Consider the following 24,206-nt stretch of genomic DNA (forward strand, 5'->3'; position numbering starts at 1 on the left):
TTATAATCTTGACTTTAATCTGTAAAGCGCCTTGAGATGACTTTGTTGTGAATTGGCGCTATATAAATAAAGTTGAATTGAATTGAATTAAAATTGAAATAATGCAGCAGACACTGAAATGTATCATAAAGAAGATTCATATGTTGCTAATACTTAAATGAATTTTAAAATAATACAAATCTAATGGCATAAATTTAGATAACATGAATTTTAGCAGGAGACATTTATAAAGTTAAAATAAAGTCCCAGTAGAGGAGGAGCTGGATTTTCCTGCAGCTGTTAAACAACAGAAAACAGTCTGTTACTAAATTCACCACCAACCTGAATGTGTTTGTGGGAACGTGAAGCTTTTTTGTGTTTCGGCATCATTGTGACGCAGATTTTTGATCTGCTGTCAGATTCAAATCAACACCAAGAAACTTTTCTCTGAACCCGTCAATCAGCAGCAGCAGGGGCTGATGGGAGCTTTGAGCAGCCGTCACAAACCACGTGGTCCTGCTCTGATCTCCCAGCTCGTCCTTGTTTGGCCTCAGCTGCATCAGAGCGCCACTTCTCCCCAGGTTCACCAGAGGAAACAGCACTGCACAAAATGCTTTTCCTCCCAGCTGCTGCTCTGTGCTGTCTGTGTTCAGGTGAGTGTTTCCAGCCAATCAGGAGCCAACAAAGTCAACCTTTACCAAACACTGTCACACTGACCTTCATCTATCTGTCTGCTTCTCTACAGCACTGGTTGCCATGGCAGCACAGCTGGTTCAGGAGGATTTGACATTGACCAGGAGACTTGGTCAAACTGTCTCATTCAGCTGTGAAGGAACTGGACAGTGTGATGACGACTATGTTTTCTGGTACCAGAAGAAAGAGACAGAAACATTCAGAGTGATTCTTGATATTTCTAGGACTAATGGTAACATAGATAAACGTTACTCCACTCATCCTCAGAAAGATGATTTCTCATCTGTAAAGAAAGGAAACAGCTATGAGTTGGAGATAAAGAAAGTTCAACTGGATCATTCAGCCTCCTACTACTGCTCCTGTTATAAAAGTGTTTCCCACAGTGAGAAATGATTCCTGCAGCCTGAACAAAAACCTACAGATGAACAGATGTTAAACAGTGTTTGTGACAGGAAGAGAACAGGAAACCACAGCACAGGTTCATGTGTTTCACCTCTGTCATAGTTAGATTTATACATTTATTTCATATTAATTACATTTCAGCAGGTCTCCTGTCTCTACAATGAGGACAACAAAGGACAAACAGAAACACAACTTTAAGAATAAAAAATAAAAAGAACATTCATTCTAATGTTCTTTCAGTCTTTAAAAATGCCACATCACAGCAAACACGTCCTCTGTCTGGTAGATCTGGGTGATTTGGTCTTTAAATAATATTGCAATATTTAAGCTGTATTGCAATATACTATATGGACTTAACTATTTGATGTACAGTCTCAAAAGTTAATGATTCTGATGATCAGTGCAAAATAAAAGGAAACATTCTTGTTTACGTTAATTAATAGTTTTTATTGGATCATTTTAAACCATCATGTAAAAAGAGAGAAATCACAACCGACTTAATGCATTTTTACTGTCTTATTTATTTGTAAACACATTTGTAATAATTATTCTTGTCAATAATCAAATATGTGCAAATATAAAACACCTGCCATAAAATCACTGAGAGATATTTTAAAATAGGGATAAACACTAAAAACTATGTATGAGGCCTGGTACATTATTTATTTGATGGCAGCTGCTAATATTTGTCTGGTTTGAATAACAATTGCTTTGTTTACTTTATTAAATACAGGGACCACCTGTAATACCTTCACAGACCACTAGAGGACCAAGAACCACAGGTTGAAACCTCTGCTGTAGCAGCCTGACTTTGTCCCTTCATTCACTGTCATGAATGTGCAGTAAAAATACTTCAGTTCTAAAAATATCAAAGTACATCAAGCTGCAGTCCAACATTCAGTGTGGATCCAGGTTTGGAGCTGTGGAGTCACTGTGAAGCCAAATGAAAGTCTAAAGTAACAGCAACATGACAAAAAGGTTCAAACAGCATCATGTAAAAAGAGTCACGGTGTAGAAAGTGAGTTATGGTTCCTGTGTGTTTTCTTCTTAATACTGATGAACCATGTGAATCTTCAGCTGAGGGACGTCACTGTTTAACACAAAGGAAACACTGTTCACTTCTGAACACACTTCCTCTTTTTTCCTCACTCACTCTCAAAAACTAAACTCTAAATTAAGTCTCAGGCCAGGACATGAAGTCCATGGAGATTCCTGTCTAACCTCATCTGTCAGCCTGTCCATCACCAGAGCAAACAAGAAGGGGCTCAGAGCTGATCCTTGATGCAGACCCACGTCCACCTTGAACTCCTCTGTCACACCTACAGCACCTCACCACTGTCTTACAGCTCTCATACATGTCCTGCACCACTCCAACATACTTCTCTGCCACTCCAGACGTCCTCATACAATACCACAGCTCCTCTCTCTGCACCCTGTCATACGCTTTCTCTAAATCTACGAAGACACAATGCAACTCCCTCTGAACTTCTCTGTACTTCTCCATCAGCATCCTCAAAGCAAATACTGCATCTGTTGTTCTCTTTCTAGGCATGAAACCACATTGCTGCTCACAAATGTTCACCTCTGTCCTTAGCCGAGCTTCCACTACTCTTTCCCAAAAATTCATTATTCCTCTGTAGTTGCCACAGCTCTGCACATCTCCCTTGTTCTTAAAAATTGGCACCAGTACACTTCTCCTCCAGTCCTCAGCATCCTCTCACTCTCCAAGATCTTGTTAAACAAACTAGTCAGAAATTCTACTGCCACCTCTCCTAGACACTTCCATACCTCCACATGTATGTCCTCTTCAACGTCCTCCTCACTTCACTAATCTTTGCTACCTTTGCTCCACACAGTCACCTGCTCTTCTCTTCGTTCTCTTTCATTTTCCTCATTCATCAACTCTTCAAAGTTCTCCTTCCATCTTCCCATCACACTCCTGGCACCTGTCAATTCATTTCCATCCTTATCTTTAATCACCCTAACCTGCTGCACATCCTTCCCATTTCTAACTCTTTGTCTGGCCAACCTGTACAAATCCACTCCTCCCTCTTTAGTGTCCAACCTAACATACAAGTTCTCATATGCTCTTTGTTTGGCCTTTGCCACCTCTATCTTCACCTTACGCTGTATCTCCCTGTACTCCTGTCTACTCTCTTCAGTCCTCTCAGTGTCCCACTTCTTCTTAGCTAACCTCTTTCTCTGTATACACTCCTGAACATTCTCTTTCCAACACCCAGTCTCCTTGTCCACTTTCCTCTTTCCAGATGACACACCAAGTACCCTCCTACCTGTCTCCCTGATCACATTAGCTGTAGTGGTCCAGTCATCTGGAAGCACCTCCAAACCACCCAGAGTCTGTATCAGCTCCTCCCTGAAAACTACACGACATTCTTCCTTTTTCAACTTCCACCACTTCGTCCTCTGCTCTGCCTTAGTCCTCTTCATCTTCCTCACCACCAGCATCATTTTACACACCACCATCCTGTGTTGTCTGGCTACACTCTCCCCTACCAATGCTTTACAGTCACTGATCTCTTTCAGATTACAGTGTCTACACAAGCTGTAGTCTACCTGAGTGCTTCTACCTCCGCTCTACCTCCTCACCCTATGTTCCTGCCTCTTCTGGAAGAAAGTGTTTGCTACAGCCATTTCCATCCTCTTTGCAAAGTCTACCACCATCTGTCCTTCTGTGTTCCTGTCCTGAACACCAAACCTGCCCATCACAGTCTCATCACCTCTGTTCCCTTCACCTACATGGCCATTGAAATCTGCACCAATCACCACTCTCTCACCTCTGGGGATGCTCTGCATCACTTCATCTAACTCACGCCAGAATTTCTCCTTCTCTTCTAACTCACATCCTACCTGTGGGGCATAACCACTCACAACATTGAACATCACCCCTTCAATTTCCAGCTTCAGACTCATCAACCTATCTGTGACTCTTTTTACCTCTAGAACATTCCTCACAAACTCCTCTTTCAGTATAACTCCTACTCCATTTCTCTTCCTATCTGACCCATGGTAGAACAACTTGAACCCTGCTCCTAAGATTCTAGCCTTGCTACCTTTCCACCTGGTCTCCTGGACACACAGTATGTCCACCTTCCTCCTCTTCTTCTTCGTCTTCGACCAACAGTAGTCCAATTTCCCCCGGTACCCTGTAGGTCAACAGCACCGGTGGCGGTCTTTGTTAACCCGGGCCCAGACCGATCCGGTTTGGAAGTCATTTTCATGATTCGCATTTTTAACTTGGCATGTGTTTTACATCGGATGCCCTTCCTGCCACAACCCTCTGCACTTATCCAGACTTGGGACTGGCACAAGAAGACACTGGCTTGTGTTCCCTTGCGGTTACATTTGTACCTGCTGTGTGTGTGAACATATTTTTTAAAAGTCAACATATTTGCTATAACACTTAAATATGTATCTGATCGTTTGTCCTGTGTGAAGTACAGATGTAGAGTTTTTTTTTTCCTGTTTTTTGAAAATATTACACTGAAAGAATTTAACAAACTTGACTTTCATAAAAATGTTTTTCTTCATGTCTTAAAATTTACTTGTAGGACAATTACAACAGGTTTAAAATGCCTTTAATAAATGTGTCATTTGATGTCAAACTGTACGCTGATGATACTGTTCTCTACATCTAGATATTAAGCAGCAATAAAACACAGGGGCTGATGGAAGCTTTGAGGAGCAGTCACAAACCAAGTGGGCCTGCTCTTATCTGACTAGATTTAGACGTTACTGTCAGGGTTTGGTTTATGAGGGTGGAACCAAGAGACAGAGAAGGGAATGTGCTAAATAAAGGTTTTACAGACCATAAAGTATAAAAAACAGGTTTGTTAGAATCACTACAGAAGGGAGGACAAAACATATCCAAACCCAAATAGGTAGAAGTTTTACACCAAAAACAGCTAGTGTGCAGTGTTGAGTTATTAACAAATTATTAACAAAACCAGAGTCAGACAAACTAAACAACCTGACTGGGAGAATAAGGGAAACTAAGCAACCAACTGCATAAACTACAAGGTCTAATACTAAACACAGAAACATTTATAGGGGAAAATATTAGCAAGGGGACACGTGAGCTGGAGGGAACAAAAAGGCTGTGGAAATAAACAGAGAATCCAAAGCAGCAGATATAAACAGAACAAAACTAATAAGGAGAACACACACACACACACACACACACACCTCAGAATAGGGTCAAGAATCAAGAATGTGAGTTTGCACATAAGAGGGGATCTGATAACTACTCCAAATAACCAAGGAGTAGGTTCATAGAAAGCTGATCAGGAACGGGTAGAACCAATGAAACTAAAAGTGCAAATGAAAAGGCTGCAGAAAACAGAACGGAACAAACCTCAGACCAGAAACAAGAAACAGAATCCAAATGACAAGAGTCAGAAGACTGGAAGTTCACTCAGTGAATAAACAGCAAGGATCTGACAGACGGTGAATCTTGCTGGGGGTTTAAATAGACCAGAGACAAAGGTGAAAACAATTAGAACTAAATAAAAACTAAATAATGGGAACAGGAAAGGAGCAAGAGGGCTACAAAATAAAAGTCCAGAAAAGGAAGTGAAGCTGAGGGGTCAGATTATGACAGTTACATCAGAAAACTCTCATATTTGTCATTTTCAACTGAGAAATAATCTGAAGTATTTGAACTTGTTGTCAGAGCCAAGTCACGTTTAATCAGTAAAACTATAAATCCCCATTTTAAAAAGATGTGAGCTCCATGTCAATCATTGTCTTAACTTTCTAATAAAAATAAAATGTGGATTAAATAGAATAAATGACAAAGTACATGAGTGAGTGGAGGTAATGAGTGTGTACAGCAGCAGATATGAATCTGTTGTCAGTGGTTATTAGGACTCAAACAAACTGTTGTTTCGTGTAACAGACGAGCTGTGTGGGTTTCTGCTCTGTACTGTGAAATTATGAACACAATGACATTTACGACTCTTCCTGAAGCAGAACTAGAGCGTCCATGTTGGTTCACCTCAGGTCTCATTGTTCCACTTGGTTCCAGATAATAAAAAGCTGTTGTCAGAAGAGTCTGTGCATCTTCATCACTGCTGCATTTTCATTCTGACTGTGTCATTAAAGCTGGTTTGAAAATTTCACTTGGATGTTGTTGCCGTCACAAACCACGTGGTCCTGCTCTGATCTCCCAGCTCGTCCTTGTTTGGCCTCAGCTGCATCAGAGCGCCACTTCTCCCCAGGTTCACCAGAGGAAACAGCACTGCACAAAATGCTTTTCCTCCCAGCTGCTGCTCTGTGCTGTCTGTGTTCAGGTGAGTGTTTCCAGCCAATCAGGAGCCAACAAAGTCAACCTTTACCAAACACTGTCACACTGACCTTCATCTATCTGTCTGCTTCTCTACAGCACTGGTTGCCATGGCAGCACAGCTGATTCAGGACGATTTGACATTGACCAGGAGACTTGGACAAACTGTCTCATTCAGCTGTGAAGGAACTGGACAGTGTAGTAGCAGCTATGTTTTCTGGTACCAGAAGAAAGAGACAGAAACATTCAGAGTGATTCTTGATATTTCTAGGACTAATGGTAACATAGATAAACGTTACTCCACTCATCCTCAGAAAGATGATTTCTCATCTGTAAAGAAAGGAAACAGCTATGAGTTGGAGATAAAGAAAGTTCAACTGGATCATTCAGCCTCCTACTACTGCTCCTGTTATAAAAGTGTTTCCCACAGTGAGAAATGATTCCTGCAGCCTGAACAAAAACCAACAGATGAACAGATGTTAAACAGTGTTTGTGACAGGAAGAGAACAGGAAACCACAGCACAGGTTCATGTGTTTCACCTCTGTCATAGTTAGATTTATACATTTATTTCATATTAATTACATTTCAGCAGGTCTCCTGTCTCTACAATGAGGACAACAAAGGACAAACAGCAACACAACTTTAAGAATAAAAAAATAAAACCAACCCGTTCATTCTAATGTTCTTTCAGTCTTTAAAAATGCCACATCACAGCAAACACATCCTCTGTCTGGTAGATCTGGGTGATTTGGTCTTTAAATAATATTGCAATATTTAAGCTGTATTGCAATATACTATATGGACTTAACTATTTGATGTACAGTCTCAAAAGTTAATGATTCTGATGATCAGTGCAAAATAAAAGGAAACATTCTTGTTTACGTTAATTAATAGTTTTTATTGGATCATTTTAAACCATCATGTAAAAAGAGAGAAATCACAACCGACTTAATGCATTTTTACTGTCTTATTTATTTGTAAACACATTTGTAATAATTATTCTTGTCAATAATCAAATGTGTGCAAATATAAAACACCTGCCATAAAATCACTGAGAGATATTTTAAAATAGGGATAAACACTAAAAACTATGTATGTATGAGGCCTGGTACATTATTTATTTGATGGCAGCTGCTAATATTTGTCTGGTTTGAATAACAATTGCTTTGTTTACTTTATTAAATACAGGGACCACCTGTAATACCTTCACAGACCACTAGAGGACCAAGAACCACAGGTTGAAACCTCTGCTGTAGCAGCCTGACTTTGTCCCTTCATTCACTGTCATGAATGTGCAGTAAAAATACTTCAGTTGTAAAAATATCAAAGTACATCAAGCTGCAGTCCAACATTCAGTGTGGATCCAGGTTTGGAGCTGTGGAGTCACTGTGAAGCCAAATGAAAGTCTAAAGTAACAACAACATGACAAAAAGGTTCAAACAGCATCATGTAAAAAGAGTCACGGTGTAGAAAGTGAGTTATGGTTCCTGTGTGTTTTCTTCTTAATACTGATGAACCATGTGAATCTTCAGCTGAGGGACGTCACTGTTTAACACAAAGGAAACACTGTTCACTTCTGAACACACTTCCTCTTTTTTCCTCACTCACTCTCAAAAACTAAACTCCAAATCAAGTGTCAGGCCAGAAGCTTAAAAAACTGCTATGTTCCAGTTTATACTCGATGTTCATGATATAGTGATTTAAAACATCCCACAGAGAACAAATCACAATGCACTGAGTGTGTGTGAGACATCACCACCTCTACTCTCTGTGTTTCAGTCTTTTTATGTGAATAATTCTGAGATTCTCAGTGTTTGTGTCTGTGAGTTTGTCAGCAGCCTGATTTAAAAGTTAAAGAAATGGGTCGACTGTTCTGTGACCAGTGGGATGTTACAGACACAGAACTGCTGAGATCTTTGGTTCATCAACATCAACTGAAGCCTCAAAGTATGAAGCACAGCACTGTTTTTAATCTGAGGACACATGGAGAAAAGCAGAGTGTGAGAGACAGGACGAGGAATGGTCCAGTCTGTCCTATGGACGATAAGCAGCCTCGGGTTCATTTACATTTACATTTACATTTAGTCATTTAGCAGACGCTTTTGTCCAAAGCAACTTACAAGTGAGGTACAAGGCAGCAAAAATCTAAGTCAAAGTTCAACAACATGAAACAACATAACAGTGCTGCAGCATCACCAAACCTGAGCTGCTGCTTCAGTGTGAAAACAGGAAATTCCCTCTAGAACCAGAGTTTGATTTGTCTGTTCTGGGCTCCTGTAGAAACATGTCGGCACAACATGGCAGCTACTGTGAAAAGGGACCTGCTCCCTGTAAAGACATGAAAGATTCATTCAAGCTGAAGATTTTCAGAAGATTACACACTGATGAAAACTGAATTCTAAATACTTTATTCCATTTCTATTCAATTAAATTCAACTTCATTTATATAGCACCAATTCACAACAAAGTCATCTCAAGGCCCTTTACAATAAAGACTATAAAGATATTTAAAGAGAACCCAACGATTCCCCCTTGAACAAGCCATAGGCAACAGTGGAGAGGAAAAACTCCCTTTATCAAGAGAAACCTCCAGCAGAACCAGGCTCAGGGTGAGCGGCCATCTGCCTTGACTGGTTGTGGTTAGTGGAAAGTGGAGAGAGAAAAGAAAAAGAGAAACAACAAAACATCGGGCAGGTTGATAGGACCAACGTCAAAGCCCGGGGACACCTGCAGAAAGGGACAGAGAGAGAGAGACAGAGAAGGACAAAGACAACTACGGGACAAAACACACAGAGTTAATGTCATACAGTAGAGACAATTGTGAGGTGAGAGAAGGGGCGAGAGGGTCAAGAGGAGGAAAGGAGCTCAGTGCATTGGGGGGTGGGTCCCCCAGCAGTCTAAGCCTATGGCAGCATAACTATAACTAACTATATGCTTTATTAAAGAGGAAGGTTTTAAGCCTAGACTTAAAAGTAGAGAGGGTGTCTGCTTCCTGAATCTGAACTGGGAGCTGGTTCCACAGGAGAGGAGCTTGATAGCTAAAGGCTCTGCCTCCCATTCTACTTTTGGAAATTCTGGGCACCACAAGTAGGCCTGCATTCTGAGAACGAAGTGGTCTACTGGGATTATATGGTGCTATGAGATCTTCTATATATGATGGAGCCTGACCATTCAGAGCTTTATATGTAAGAAGCAGGGTTTTAAATTCTATTCTAGATTTAATGGGAAGCCAATGGAGAGAAGCTAGTGAAGGTGAAATATGATCTCTCTTGCTAGTTCCAGTCAGCACTCTTGCTTCAGCATTTTGGATTAATTGCAGGCTCTTTAGTTACTGGGGCATCCTGATAGTAGGGAATTACAGTAGTCCAACCTAGAGGTAACAAATGCATGGACCAGTTTTTGAGACGGTCAAATCCTGGTCAAAAATAACTCAGAGGTTTCTTGCAGTAGTACTGGAGGACAGACTAATGCCATCTAGATCGTTGGTGACTTTTACCAGTGCTGTTTCTGTACTATGATGAACTCTAAATCCTGACTGAAAGTCTTCATACAAATTATTCCTATGAAGGTGATCACATAATTGTTTTGCGACTACTTTTTCAATTATTTTAGAAATAAAGGGGAGATTAGATATTGGTCTGTAATTGGCTAAAACACCTGGGTCAAGACAGGGTTTTTTAAGCAATGGTTTAATTACAGCTACCTTATAGGCCTGTGGTACATAGCCTGTTTCTAAAGATAGATTTATGATATCTAATATGAACGTATCTATTAAGGGTAAAGCTTCCTTGAGCAACTTAGTTGGAATAGGGTCTAGCAGACAGGTTGTTGGTTTAGATGAGGTAATAATAGAAGTTAGCTCAGAGAGATCTATGGGTAAAAAGCAGTCTAACAGGGATTGGGGCCTTATTGATGACTCTAGCACTGCTGTACATGAAGATCTATTTGTAATTTTTGGGGGGAGGATCAGTTGAATTCTTTCTCTAATAGCTACAATTTTATTCATAAAGAAGGTCATGAAGTCATTGCTGCTCAGAGTTAAAGGAAAACTAGGCTCAACAGAACAATGGCTCTTAGTCAGCCTGGCTACAGTGCTGAACAGAAACCGGGGGTTGTTCTTGTTTTCTTCTATTAATGATGAATAACATGCTGTTCTGGCATCACAGAAGTTTTTTGTAAATTTTTAAACTATTTTTCCAGGCTAAATAAGATTCTTCTAAATTTCTGGAACCACTTCCTTTCTAACTTTTGTGTTTCCTGTTTTAAGTTGCGTGTTTGTGAACTATACCATAGAGATCACTACTTCTGGTTTACTGCCTTCTTTTTTCCTTCAATTTCAATTTAAGACTCTACACTTAGATCAAGGAGGATCACAATTGTTCTTCACCGATCTCAGTGCATGATGGGAAATGCCTGGTTCTCACCTGATCAAACAGCTGATTGGTTCCGATGTTGGATCAACAACACAACATTTTATAATCATGTTTCCTCGTTTATTTAATGTGAAATAAACTGATTTTATTAGTCACTTTGTGATTCATCAGAGACTGAACACATCAGTTCATATCACACAGTTCACATGTTGTACTGCTGACAATCTAGTTCTACAGCATGTAAACTAAACTTTAATGATTTAAGACACAGAATGTTTTGCTAAGTGGGATGAGAAGATTCCTAAAATAACATCTGCACAGCTGTTTTATCCCTCACAGTAGAAATATCTGATACATTAGTGATGAAAGTTTCTTGTTCCAGTAAATTTTGACTGATTATTTGCATTTATGCAGTTTGAGATGAAATCAGTCAGTTCAGTTAGAAACAGCAGCAAAGTGACATCCTGCATTTCATGAGTAATTTAATCCATTTCATGTGAAAGATATGAGTCATATGGAGGTTAAACCATAAACACAGATCACCTATGTAGTACATCAGCTTTAACTATCTGGTGACAGTTTTATTTCCTCAGAGGATGTGAGTCTTTGTAACTTCCTGTACAGACGACAACTTTACTAATCACGAACTCTAATCATGAAAAAGTCAGCAAGAAACAGCAGGTGAAATGAAATGCATTATTTGTCTATGGATCCAGAAAATGTCCACATATTGCCTCATTTCTTAGTCAATAAAAGCATTAAAAGCTCTGACTCAGCAGAAAACCACACTACAGCTTCAAATGATTATCTGTGAGCAGCAGCAGCAGGGGCTGATGGGAGCTTTGAGCAGCCGTCACAAACCACGTGGTCCTGCTCTGATCTCCCAGCTCGTCCTTGTTTGGCCTCAGCTGCATCAGAGCGCCACTTCTCCCCAGGTTCACCAGAGGAAACAGCACTGCACAAAATGCTTTTCCTCCCAGCTGCTGCTCTGTGCTGTCTGTGTTCAGGTGAGTGTTTCCAGCCAATCAGGAGCCAACAAAGTCAACCTTTACCAAACACTGTCACACTGACCTTCATCTATCTGTCTGCTTCTCTACAGCACTGGTTGCCATGGCAGCACAGCTGGTTCAGGACGATTTGACACTGACCAGGAGACTTGGTCAAACTGTCTCATTCAGCTGTGAAGGAACTGGCACCTATGTTTACTGGTACCAGAAGAAAGAGACAGAAACATTCAAGCTGATTCTGTACATAAATAAGGATGATGGTACCATAGGTAGAGGTTCCAATCATCCTCAGGAAAATGATTTCTCATCTGTAAAGAAAGGAAACAGCTATGAGTTGGAGATAAGGAAAGTTAAACTCGATCATTCAGCCTCCTACTACTGCTCCTGTTATAAAAGTGATTCCCACAGTGAGAAATGATTCCTGCAGCCTGAACAAAAACCAACAGATGAACAGATGTTAAACAGTGTTTGTGACAGGAAGAGAACAGGAAACCACAGCACAGGTTCATGTGTTTTCCTCCATCATAGTCACTTTTTATTTGCTGGTGTCAGGATTTATTTCATATTGTAATTTATTACTTTTTATCAGATTTTTCTGCAGGTTTCCTGTTGTTCTACAAATGAGGACAATGAAGACAAACAGAAACACAATAATCAAACTAATAAAAGTAACTAAATGTATCAAATCCCATCACAGACAAAAGCAGATTAAAGATGAAAAAGCTCCAGTGAAGCAGTGATGAAGCCAAAGCAAAGTGTGATGAGGCTCCAAAGGAAAGTTGGTGACAAAGATGAACAACAGTGTGCAGCCATGCAGCAGCTCTGGGAGGTTGGACTGAGACTCTGAGCTGCTTGGAGCTAAATCCTAACACCTTCCCACATTCTTTTCCACGTCTTTTCTACATTCTATCATTTCACTTTTGTGTCCATGTGACCGATTTGACCATGTGACCACAAGCAGCTTTATCCAGGACCAGTACTTCAAAATCAGAGCAACACTGAAATCTGGAGGCAGAGCTTCTTCCTCCTGCTTTTATCACACAACAGGTTTCTGGATTTGAATTTGCAGAGGATGTTAGAGGAAGTTGATGAACTGATCCTCACTGTGGAAAACAGTGACTTTGATGTTTTGGATGTAAAAACACATCAAGAAGCTGAAATATGATCATTGATCTGAGCTGAAACATTCAGCAGCAAACAGGTTTTTGTATCACTCTCTGTCACTGTGGGAGGAGGCTGGTACTTTATCTTTGGTTCTGGAACTAAACTGATTGTAACAGGTAAGAATTTATTACATTACATTTATTTATTTATTTTATTGTTGAAAATGTGAATTGGAATTTATTTCCATGCTCAGTTCACTTTTTGTATATTTGGAGAAAATCACAGATTAATTCTGATTCTTAATAGTTAAATTGTTTAATGCTCCTTGATGTGTTATCCAGCATCATTTATTGTTGTAGTTTAGGATATCCGCTTGTGAAGATTTACTAATGTGCATAAAACTGAAAGATTTTAAAATATGACTGATTAATTTCAGTAATTAGACTGAAGGAAGTTGTCAGTAATGTAATTCATTTTTCAGGTTTTTGATGATAAACCAAAGTATTTGATACATTATAATATTTACTCTATGGAGCCGATAAATATGACATCAGACGATCAATAAAGTTATTACAGTTCATCCTCAGAGGATCATGAACGTCTTAATCAATGATTAAACATTGATATTGAGATGTTTTAGTCCAAACAATAAAATGGAGAAAATAAGATACAGTCATGATATTATATTAGAGAAAACCATCGTGCAGCTGAAATATGAAACTGCTTCATAAATTAGATTAATTCACCTCAGTTAAAACATTCAGCTGCAAACTGGTTTTTTTTTTATCATTGTGTTTTACTGTGGGAGGATATGTGAATCCTATCTTTGGTTCTGGAGCTAAACTGTTTATAACAGGTAAGAAAACAATTCAAATTTCCTTTAGTTTTGTCCTTTAAAAAAGTTAAAAATTGGTTAAATTAATAATAAAAAAATCCAGAAACCGACACTAAACCAACAATTTACTTTCTTTACTGACATTTAGTCAAGAAATTGTTCAAATATTGAGACGCTGGCTTTTCTGAACATTAGAAACAATATTTCAGTCAGGTTTGTTAGAACATGTCAGCAGTCAAGTTCTGTGTCTGATTTTCCTGCTCAGGTCACTTTTTCTACTAAACTTAGACAAAAAACAAATACAATTCAGTGAATTCTTCACATTCTCTGATTCGTAAGTTAAATGTTTAATATATTGTTGTTTCTCACATTTATGGTGATAAATAAATGACTGTATGTAAAATGAAAATTACAGTTGTTGTCTGACCATAAATGTATTTTATCTCATTTTAAATATTGTTTTAAAAGATGAAAAATACCTTCAGAAAAAATACATTTCTATATTTACATTTTATACAGAGAAATTTTAATATGTTAAACATGTAAATAATGAGTAAAAAAACTGTATTTTGTATTAAGTAACTGTGTACTTTGAAATATGTAGTAACAAAAATTACAAATATGGGTCAAAATCTTCAAAAATGACATTATGATAAGAAAAGTTCAGTGACATTTGTACATTTGTTACAAAAATTATACATTTGTAAGTAAATGAAAATGCATAAAAAAGACAGTTTGATGTTTTAATTTTAATACATTATCACAACCCATCACAGTAAATGTTTTTATGTCTATATATTACAGATTAAATCAATTATAGATTTTATAATTTTATTTTAATATAATTTACATTAGAGTGGCTGTATCAGGTGTGTGGTTAATACTGTATATTTGTATAATGGTTAAAATGTAATTTTTTTATTAAACCACATATATTTAGTAAATTTGATTGTAATTTATATATATATAATAATATAAATAATTATAATTGTTATTTTGTTAGCTACAAAAAATATTATATATATATATACACACACACACATACTATTATGTGTTTTATTAAAAAAAGAATGTCATTTACATGATAAACATAAAGAGGCTGTTATTAGGTGTGTGGTAAATACTTTGTTTATACAATGATAAAAACATTGTTATAAAATATTTATATTTAATGATGGATCTAATAAAAATATAAATATTTTTTATAAGTATTATTATGTCAGGTATAAATATAAATTAAAATAAATGTTGATGACAATCATTTTTGTACAAAGTGAATGAATGTGACTGTATTTCCTGCCCCATAACATTTACACTATTTACTATAATGTCGGTTGTTTCCAAAACTGAATGTTGATAAAAGTTTAATCATAACTTTATGATCTAAATATATTTCTGAAATTGTTTTCACTGCATATTTTTAAATGTGTAGAAATGCATTTTTTTCTTCCCTGTGTGAATCAGGAATATGTTCACACCGTATTATATTTACTTCCATGTTTTACCAAAATCTATATTTAGATTTTCTGTGTGTCAAACTTGAGATGAGCAGGTGGTGAAGCCCGTGGTGAGCGTGTACCCAGCAGCATCCAGAGACCACCTGGAGGGGAAGAGCTCCCTGCTGTGTGTGGCCTCACAAATGGTTCCTCGTCGCATCCAGTTCTCCTGGAAAAGACAGAAACAGAACGGTCCTCTGGAGGAACTGAACCCTGCTGACGGAGAGCAGCTGCAGCTGGAAGAGTCGGGACGCAGCGTCTCCATCTTGCTGCTCCATCAGCCAGAGAGCAGCACATATAAATACAGCTGCTCTGTCAAACATGAGGGGGGAACAGTGGAGGCCCAAACAGAACAAGGTGATGAAGGTTTGGTGACTGTGTTCAGCAGTGATTCAGCTTCATGTGGAGACACAGAGGACTGACATTTGTCACTGCACCTCCTTTTCTGTTTCAGAGCTTCCAGCTCCAGCAGCCTCCTGTCCTCCAGAGAGACAAGCAGCAGACCTGGCAGCTCTGCAGCAAGAAGCTGACTGTAAGATCACCTGCTGCCTCTCTGCATGTTGTGCTGCATATCAGTCTGTTCAAACAATTAGCAATTACACAACTTGGACTTCACATTGTGACCAGTAACATGTTTGTTTGAGTTTCTTTTTGCCTCCTTTTGTGTTGCAGTGGTTCCTCTGGATCCTCTCCAGTCTCAGTACCAGGTGAAGCTGCTCTGTCTGCTGTACACAGTGCTGATAGTGAAGAGTCTGGTGTACTGCTGTGGACTGTCTCTGCTGAGGAGCCTCAGAGACCAGGGAGCGTCCACCAACTAGTCCCATGATCACTGACTGCTTTCTGCTCAGCTTCAAGTCTCATCAGTGGCTTTATGACGTTAGTCAGTTTTCAGTAATATTAGTCATTTCTTTTATGTAAAAGTCAGATACAGTCATTGTTTGCAGAGTAAATTCACATATTACACTTATATACTGATTATTACTAAGTGCAAAAACTGTTGTAATGTTTAACAGTTTAGTCAGTTTTGCCTGTTTAATAATAAGAAATTATCAGCAGCTGTTCCTGTTTCTGTGTTTATCTTTTAATCCTGTACATTATACAGTTTGGTAAGTTTAGTTATTTTATTCATTGCAATAATCTAAATAAAATATAAATCCCCAAATTTTTATTTCCAATTGTGCATTATTCTGCAAGGACCCGTGTGTGTGTGATGATCATTAAATTAATCAGTTCAGCACCTTTTATAACTGTCAGTTTGAATGTAAAACTCTTTGCTGATGATGTTGTATTTGACGTCTATCTACAGCACAGTGAGCTGCTCAAACTTTACATAAAGCTGATGACATTATTTCTGAAGTAAATACAGTTTTACTTGGATATAATTTACAATTTACCTCAAAAGTTACTTAAAGTCTGGTTCATAATCACTAAATTAAAATCACATTTTAAAAGTGTGTTGATAATCAAACAGTTACAAAGGGATCAAGTGGACAAATGACTATAAGTTTTTGTTGTATGGATGTTTCATGTATTGGTTTAAACCAAAAGTAAAACAACAGTGACATCTTCAGTTTTTCAGAAATGTTATACAATGAAGGAGTTTGGCTGTTTTCTCAGGCCTCCATGTTTTGTCCTTGTACATTAACCATCACACAGTTGTTAAAATGGTGGAAAGCTCTATGTGATGCCATAAGTGTTTATGTCAGCAGATGTGAATCTATTTTCAGCAGTTATTAGGACTCACAAACACCAGCTGAAAGCGAGTCAACACTTTGTTTCCTGCAGCAGATGATCTGTGTGGGTTTCTGCTCTGCAGCCTCCACACTGTGAGCTGTGGTTTGTCACTTTAATGACACAATGCCAGTTACAGGTTTGGTTAAAGAAACTTTTCAGGAAGCATCTGTGTTATTAATCTGTGAGAGAGTGAGAGGCTTTGAGTTTTCAAACCAACTTTATTACAACACATTATTTATCAGTATTCAATAACACCATCGTCTCTGTGTCCTAACTCAGGGGAATAATGTAATTCAGCACCATCAAAGAAGAGGACGTCATCTAAAGTCTTGTCAAAAGTGTCCAGATCCTTCATTTTTACATAGAACTAATAGAAATTATGTTATTTTTACCTTTACAATTTTTTTTAATCATCATCACTCGTTCAACCTCACCCCCATTCTCTAGTCTCTTTTGGCTTCTCAAATAATTCACCAAGTTCAACTGCCTGATAAGAAAATTAGTTGATCGTCTTTCTTTATCATTTCCTTTGTCGTACCTAAAGCCCACAATGAAAACTTGTTTTTTTCCACTTTCCACTCACCCCAACCGGTCGAGGCAGATGGCCGTCCACCCTGAGCCTGGTTCTGCTGGAGGTTTCTTCTGTATAAGGGAGTTTTTCCTCTCCACTGTTGCCTATGGCTTGTTCAAGGGGGAATTGTTATAATCTTGACTTTATTCTGTAAAGCGCCCTGAGATGACTTTGTTGTGAACTGGCGCTATATAAATAAAATTGAATTGAATTGAATTAAACACTGCACCCAGATGACTCATCAGTTGCAAAGTACAGTGACCACAGTACTGGCAAGTATCAGAAACTGACCAGTATAAGGGAATAGACTTGTGTCACAACCTCTTTCAACAGTATGTGACAAAGAAGGAGGGAGGCCACACAAGGTTCTCAAAAAACTCAACATATTTTAATTGAGTATATGAAGATTCAAATTAAGTTTGTGAGCAAATCAGTGTTGTATGCAATGTTGGATGGAAAGTGTAAAAGACATGTAGAGAAAACCAAAAGAGAACTCAGCAAGCAGGCCCAGGGTAAGAGAGTGAGCTGATCTTTAAGGCCTCCTTTATAGGAACCTCAACCCAATTGACACAGGTGTACAGCATTCCTAAATCTCAGCTCCACCCACTGGCTTCCTGGAAAACAAGGAAAAACACAGCCACACAGACACGGAGGAAGACAGAACCCAGATCTGGCTTAGGCCATCACACTCCCCCCCATAAGACAGGGTTCCTACCCTGAACCTTACTACCATTGTATTTTTAGCTGCAAAAATTTAACAGTTGAACTTAACAAGAATTAATAGAGCTGACCTGAGACAATCTTCCCACACACACCCACAATTTACGACTCCCAATTCTAAAAGCATCAGCATCTCCCACCTCAGCAACCATTTTATTTAAGAGGAGAAGAACAGACTACAAAGAACCAGGGAAAACGTATGACTAACAATCAGAGTAAGTGTTATATAGGTGCACGGGAAAGAGCATCTGCCATCTTTGCCCTTAATAAGTTTAATAACCAGGTTATAAGGCTGCAAAAACAGAGCCAGCGCACAAGCCGCTGATTAGGATTCTGAAGAGAGTTCAAGAATGTAAGTGGGTTATGGTCAGTATTTACAAGTATTGGCTTTGCTGAATCAAGATAAACATGGAAATGCTGCAAAGTCAAAATTAAAGCTAATGCTTCTTTTTCCATCACTGAATAATCAGCTGATAAGAGGTGAACTTTTTAGAAAAGAAACTAACAGGACAATCAATACCCTGTGGACCACCTTGAAGCAAAACCGCACCCACTCCAACGTGGCTTGCATCCACCTGAAGTGTGAATGACTGATCCAAACGGGGAGTTAGCAAAACCGGAGGAGAACATAGTAAAGCCTTCACATTAGCAAATGTTTGTTGACAAGTTTCTGACCAAATAAATTTTGATTTTGCTTTAAGCAAGTCTGTTAGCGGAGCCACAACCGTTGAGAAATTTCGGCAAAAACAACGATAATATCCAACCAAACCTAAGAACCTCATTAGAACCTTTTTAGTTGTGGGAACAGGGAACTCATCAATACCTAAAACCTTAGCACAAACAGGTCGTACCTGCCCTTGACCCACCACCTTACCAAGATACACTATATTGCCAAAAGTATTGGCTCCCCTGCCTTTAGACCCACATGAACTTTAGTGACGTCCCATGTTTAATCCATAGGGTTTAATATGACATCGGCCCTTTGCAGCTATAACAGCTTCAACTCTTCTGGGAAGTGTGTTTATGAAATACATAATACACAGTGCTCGCAGTCTTTGCTCTAATTCATCCCAAAGGTTGAGGTCAGGACTCTGTGCAGGCCAGTCAAGTTCTTCTACACCAAACTCACTCATCCATGTCTTTATGGACCTTGCTTTTTGCACCTGAATTCATTTATTTGGATGAGCGAGCGAATACTTTTGGCAATATAGTGTATGTTACAGTGGCTTTTGCAAATTCACACTTAGCCAAGTTCACTGTCAAATTAGCATCGGCTAGTCGTTGTAACAAAGCCCCAATACGTTTCACATGCTCCTCCCAGGTATCACTATATATCACCACATCATCCAGATACACAGCACAACCCTCAAGTCCATTAACTACCATGTTCATCAGACACTGGAAGGTAGCAGGTGCATTACGGAGGCCAAAACCCATAACTGTATAGGAGAAAAGACCAGATGGTGTTATAAAAGCAAATATTTGTTGTGCTCTTGGGGTCAGTGGCACCTGCCAATACCCTTTTAACAAGTCAAATTTACTTACATATCTCGCTGCACCAACTTGGTCCATACAGTCTTCCACACATGGAAGTGGGTAAGAATCTGGTTTTGTCACAGAATTTACCTTACAGAAATCTTTGCAACAGCGTGGCAACAGAAGAAAGCACAGCAATATTATTATCAAGCATGTATTTCACTTCAGCATCAATGATTTTCCTTTTCTCTTCTGAAACCCTATAGTAGCGTTGGAGAATTGGTTCTGCATCACCAACATCAATGTCATGTTCCAGCAAGTTTGTTTTAGAAGGCGTGTCACCAAAAAGAGATAGATAACCTTTAATTAAATTTCCCAACTCTGAACGCTTTTCCTCAGGTAAATGAGCCGAAAACAATTTACATAATCTATCAAATTCTGAGGGGGTTGTTTGGTTTTCATCCATCCTGAAGGACTGCCAAGGGACCACGTACCTTGTGGCCAAAAACCAAATCATTAGGACTAAAGCCAATACTATCATGACACACTTCTCTGGCAGCTAACAAAACCCAGGGCAAACCATCTTCCCAGTACCATTTCTGTACAATACGCTCTCTCTAAAGATTTAAGGGTCTGATGAAATCGTTCTAAAGCCCCCTGACTTTGCGGGTGATATGCAGACGCTTTGTTATACTTAATATTCAATTGCTTGAGGACATGTGTGGCAGGTAGACACTAGGACTCGGGGTGATGGCAATAGAGGAACAGTAGCCAATGAGAGAAACGGTAAACTGATTAAGAGAGAAATGTGAAGCAGGTGTGAGAAGCTGGCTGCTGCTCATTCTGCTGTGACTGTTGAGATGTTTCTGCTCATGGTTTTAGTAAGTTACATTTTATATTTTTGTGTTTTGTATTTTGATGTATCTAGTGGAAGCAGGTGCTTAAATGCCCTGAGGTACTGTTTTATAATTTAAGTGGTTCTGCCATAACTTTTATATGTTAACGAGTGGAGCAGTCTAATCACTGGTGTAAAGTCTGGTGTTTATATGTTTATATAAAAATATAAAATGTATGTTTATTTCCTTACACATTTTGTAACAGTGCTTTGCTTGTTTGCAGGCATTGCACTGACTGCCGTTTATTTTAGTACTGTTGCATGTTGTGGTTTTAATTTGTTATGTTGTTTTTGGATTTGGTTGAGTTTTAACTTTTCTTTTGTTTCTAGTACTGTGGCAGGGTGGAGCCTCCACCTATGGGTGTTGCTGGTATATTGGGAGTTCACCATTATACTGCATGCTCTGTGTTTGTGAGGTTTGTTGTCTTTTTATTTAATATGGTTTTGGTTTGTTGTGTGGTTACTTCACGTTTAGGATACTCCCAGCCCCCTGCCAGTGGGAGGTTCGTCTCCCGGCCGTAGTATGATTATTTGTCTTATTCTTTTCCTTTTAATTTTAGGATTTTAATATTGTTTTGTTTTTATTAAATAGCCAATATGGCAGTTAACCCACACTGACTGTTGTGGCCTCTTTATTGAAGCCCCTGTGCCTGGTTTGTGTATTTAATCTTGATTGTGTATCTTAGAATGTATCAAGGTCACACTTGCAAGAATAAATGAAGAAAAGTTAGAACCTTGATCACTTTGAATGAGTTACTTGACACATGACAGTTAATAGATATTTTGATCCCAACTTTGACTTCGGCAACGGTCCAACACAGTCAATTATCAAATGTTCAAACCACTGCAGGAATTGGACAAAGCGGAGCTGGTTTAAGAGTCTGATTCGGCTTTTCTAACTGACATGTCTTAATATATAGGCGGCAACATCACGTTTAAGACGGGGCCAAAAGAATAACAAAATATGAGTGTATGTTTTATTCCCTCCCAAATGACAGGTTTGGTCAAGAGAACACTTCAACACTTCATTGTGGTACTTAGCTGGAACCAAAATCTGGACCACATGATCACCAGTGTAATTAGGGCTCTGTGGTATCCACTTCCGGACCAATAGTTGATCCTGCAAGAAATACCCACAGACAGCACTTTGGGCTTCCTCACCGGAACGTACTTTCCCAAATAATTTACTCAAAGAGGCATCAAGTCGCTGCTCACTCATCAACTCGTGCTGGGAAACAGAAAAAGAATCTGGTAAATGCAACTCAGAACCCAAACCACACTCTTCTTCACAGAGCGAAAAACTTTATGAATGAGCTTTAGCCATGGCTCTTGTTCACAATTATTCAAATGTTTCACACACATAGGTGGTAATTTGATTGATGAAGATCTACCAGGCCAAACCCGATTGCCAGCCAAATCATTCCCTAGAATCACGTCTATACCATCTATTGGCAGTGCTGGATGAACACCAATGTGAACCTCACTTTGCAAAAGGCCACAGGACAGGTTGACTTTATGCAAAGGAACACACAAAGTAGCTAAACCCATTCCTTACTAACACACAATCACTTGTATCCGCTTCGTCAGAAAAAGGGAGAACAGGCTGTAGGATAAAAGAATCCTTTTCTCCAGTGTCCCCTAAAATCTTTACAGGGACATTAACTTTACTATCAGTAAGAGACACAAATCCATCTGAAACAAATGCTTCAAAACCAGAGTATTTTTAAATACCAGATTTAACTGCATGATGTGGTTTTGTGAAACATACAGGCCTTTTCCTAATTGGAGCTGCAGGTTTTACAGGTTTAGCACCTGCACGATTACCTCAGTTTTTCAACATAGGACAGGCTGTCTTCCAATGTCCCATATCATGGCAATAATTACACTCTGAACGAGAGCCACGATTGGTTTTGGTTGTCTCAGACCAATAATATTTAGGTGCATGACCTGGAGGCTTATAATTAGCATTAACAGTTAACTTGACAGTTGAATAGTAACCATTCCACACAGTAATCATTGTATCAGGGTGGAAAGGTTCATACATACTTAGGTAAAAAGGTGATATTGGATCGAATAAACAACAACAACATAGTCCGTCCATACACCAAGCAACCAACCTGACCGAGGATGTTCTCTGCTATTTGTCTCCATGGCAGAATGGGAGGTCCATAAAGGTCCATTCACTGCAACTGTGATGTCATCGACATATGTAGACACATGAAAACTATATGACAGCCTGACCCCCACAGAGGTCTGACCACATTAGATGTTCAATGGTTAGTGAATACAGCATCCCAGACAGAGCACAGCCTAGTTTAATTCTGGAGCATTCAAACCAACACTGATGTTCTAAACTTTGCCACTGCCGGCCCCTAACTTTCAGTGTTAATATAAAGAACTTTAATCCTGATGAAAAAAACATAGGTAGCAATGTTCTAATCTATCAAAGGCCAAATCATTAGACCTTTGTCCGGCTCTGTACTTCAATGGTTTTCTTTGTATCTTACTGATAGAATTTTTTTCTGTTGCAAAAAAAGCAGATCATGTCTGACTCAATGCCTCAGTTATGTGAAGTACCACAGATATGTGTTAGGTCTCTTGCTGTTTTTATTGTATCTGACACCTCTTGCTTGGATTATTCAGTGTTTTAAACATGTGTCTTATTGCTTATATGCTGATGATATTCAGTTATATTGTTCTTTCAGGGAGTCTGAGTTTCACTTGTTGTCTAGCTTCTTGTAATGTCTGTCTTGCATTAAGAAGTGGTTGGGCAGTAACTACCTTCAACTAAATCCAAAAAAACCTTTGATCGTTGCCCCAGAAAAGAAAATTCAGCAGATCAGGCAACATCTTGGTTCTTGGCTCCTCTGTTCAGTCAAGACCTTGGTGTTCTATTTAATCTATGTCCTTAGATTAACATTCAGGACAGATGGTCAAAAACGTTCTAAAATGAGGAAAATGTTATCGAGTGTAGATTTAGAGATGATCATACATGCTTTTATCTCATCTGCTTTGGACTATTGTAATTCACTTTGTCTTAATAAACATGTTCAAAACTCAGCAGCGAGGTTTTTAACAGGAACCAGTAAAAGATCAAATCACACTGGTTTTATATTCTCTTCACTGGTTACCAATCAAATATAGAAATGATTTTAAAATTCTGGTGCTCACTTAGAGCCCTTCATGACCAGGCTCCTGAGTAAATCTCTGACCTGTTGACCCCTTATGGCTCCTCGAGAGCCTCAATGTCATAAGGTCAAAATCTTCTTGTGGTCCCTAAAACCAATTTTTAAACATTGGGTGGAACCTCTTTTTTCAGTCAGTGGCTTCCAGACTGTGGACCACCCTGCCCATCTCCACATGTGGCTGGTTTTTAAAAAGCAACTTAAGACACTCTTCTTCAGATGATTTGTTTGTTTTTTACAATTTGTAAAGCACTTTGTGACTTGTGCATTTTACTTAATAAAACAATATATTCCTGTACCTGCTTTTACCCTATTTTTTTAAAAGTCAACATATTTGCTATTAAACTTGAATATGTATCTGATCCTTTGTCCTGGTGTAAAATACAGATGTAGAGTTTGTTTATTGAAAAAAATTACACTGAAAGACTTTAAC

General features: G+C 38.7%; 1 pseudogene; it reads left to right on the forward strand.

The window, feature by feature from the left end:
* The first annotated feature begins 589 nt into the window (after positions 1–589).
* Positions 590–16,025, forward strand: LOC137098467 (uncharacterized; annotated as a pseudogene).
* The last annotated feature ends 8,181 nt before the right edge of the window (positions 16,026–24,206 follow it).

The sequence above is a fragment of the Channa argus genome, chromosome 14 (genome assembly GCF_033026475.1).
Source record: "Channa argus isolate prfri chromosome 14, Channa argus male v1.0, whole genome shotgun sequence".
In the NCBI taxonomy this organism is placed as follows: domain Eukaryota; kingdom Metazoa; phylum Chordata; class Actinopteri; order Anabantiformes; family Channidae; genus Channa; species Channa argus.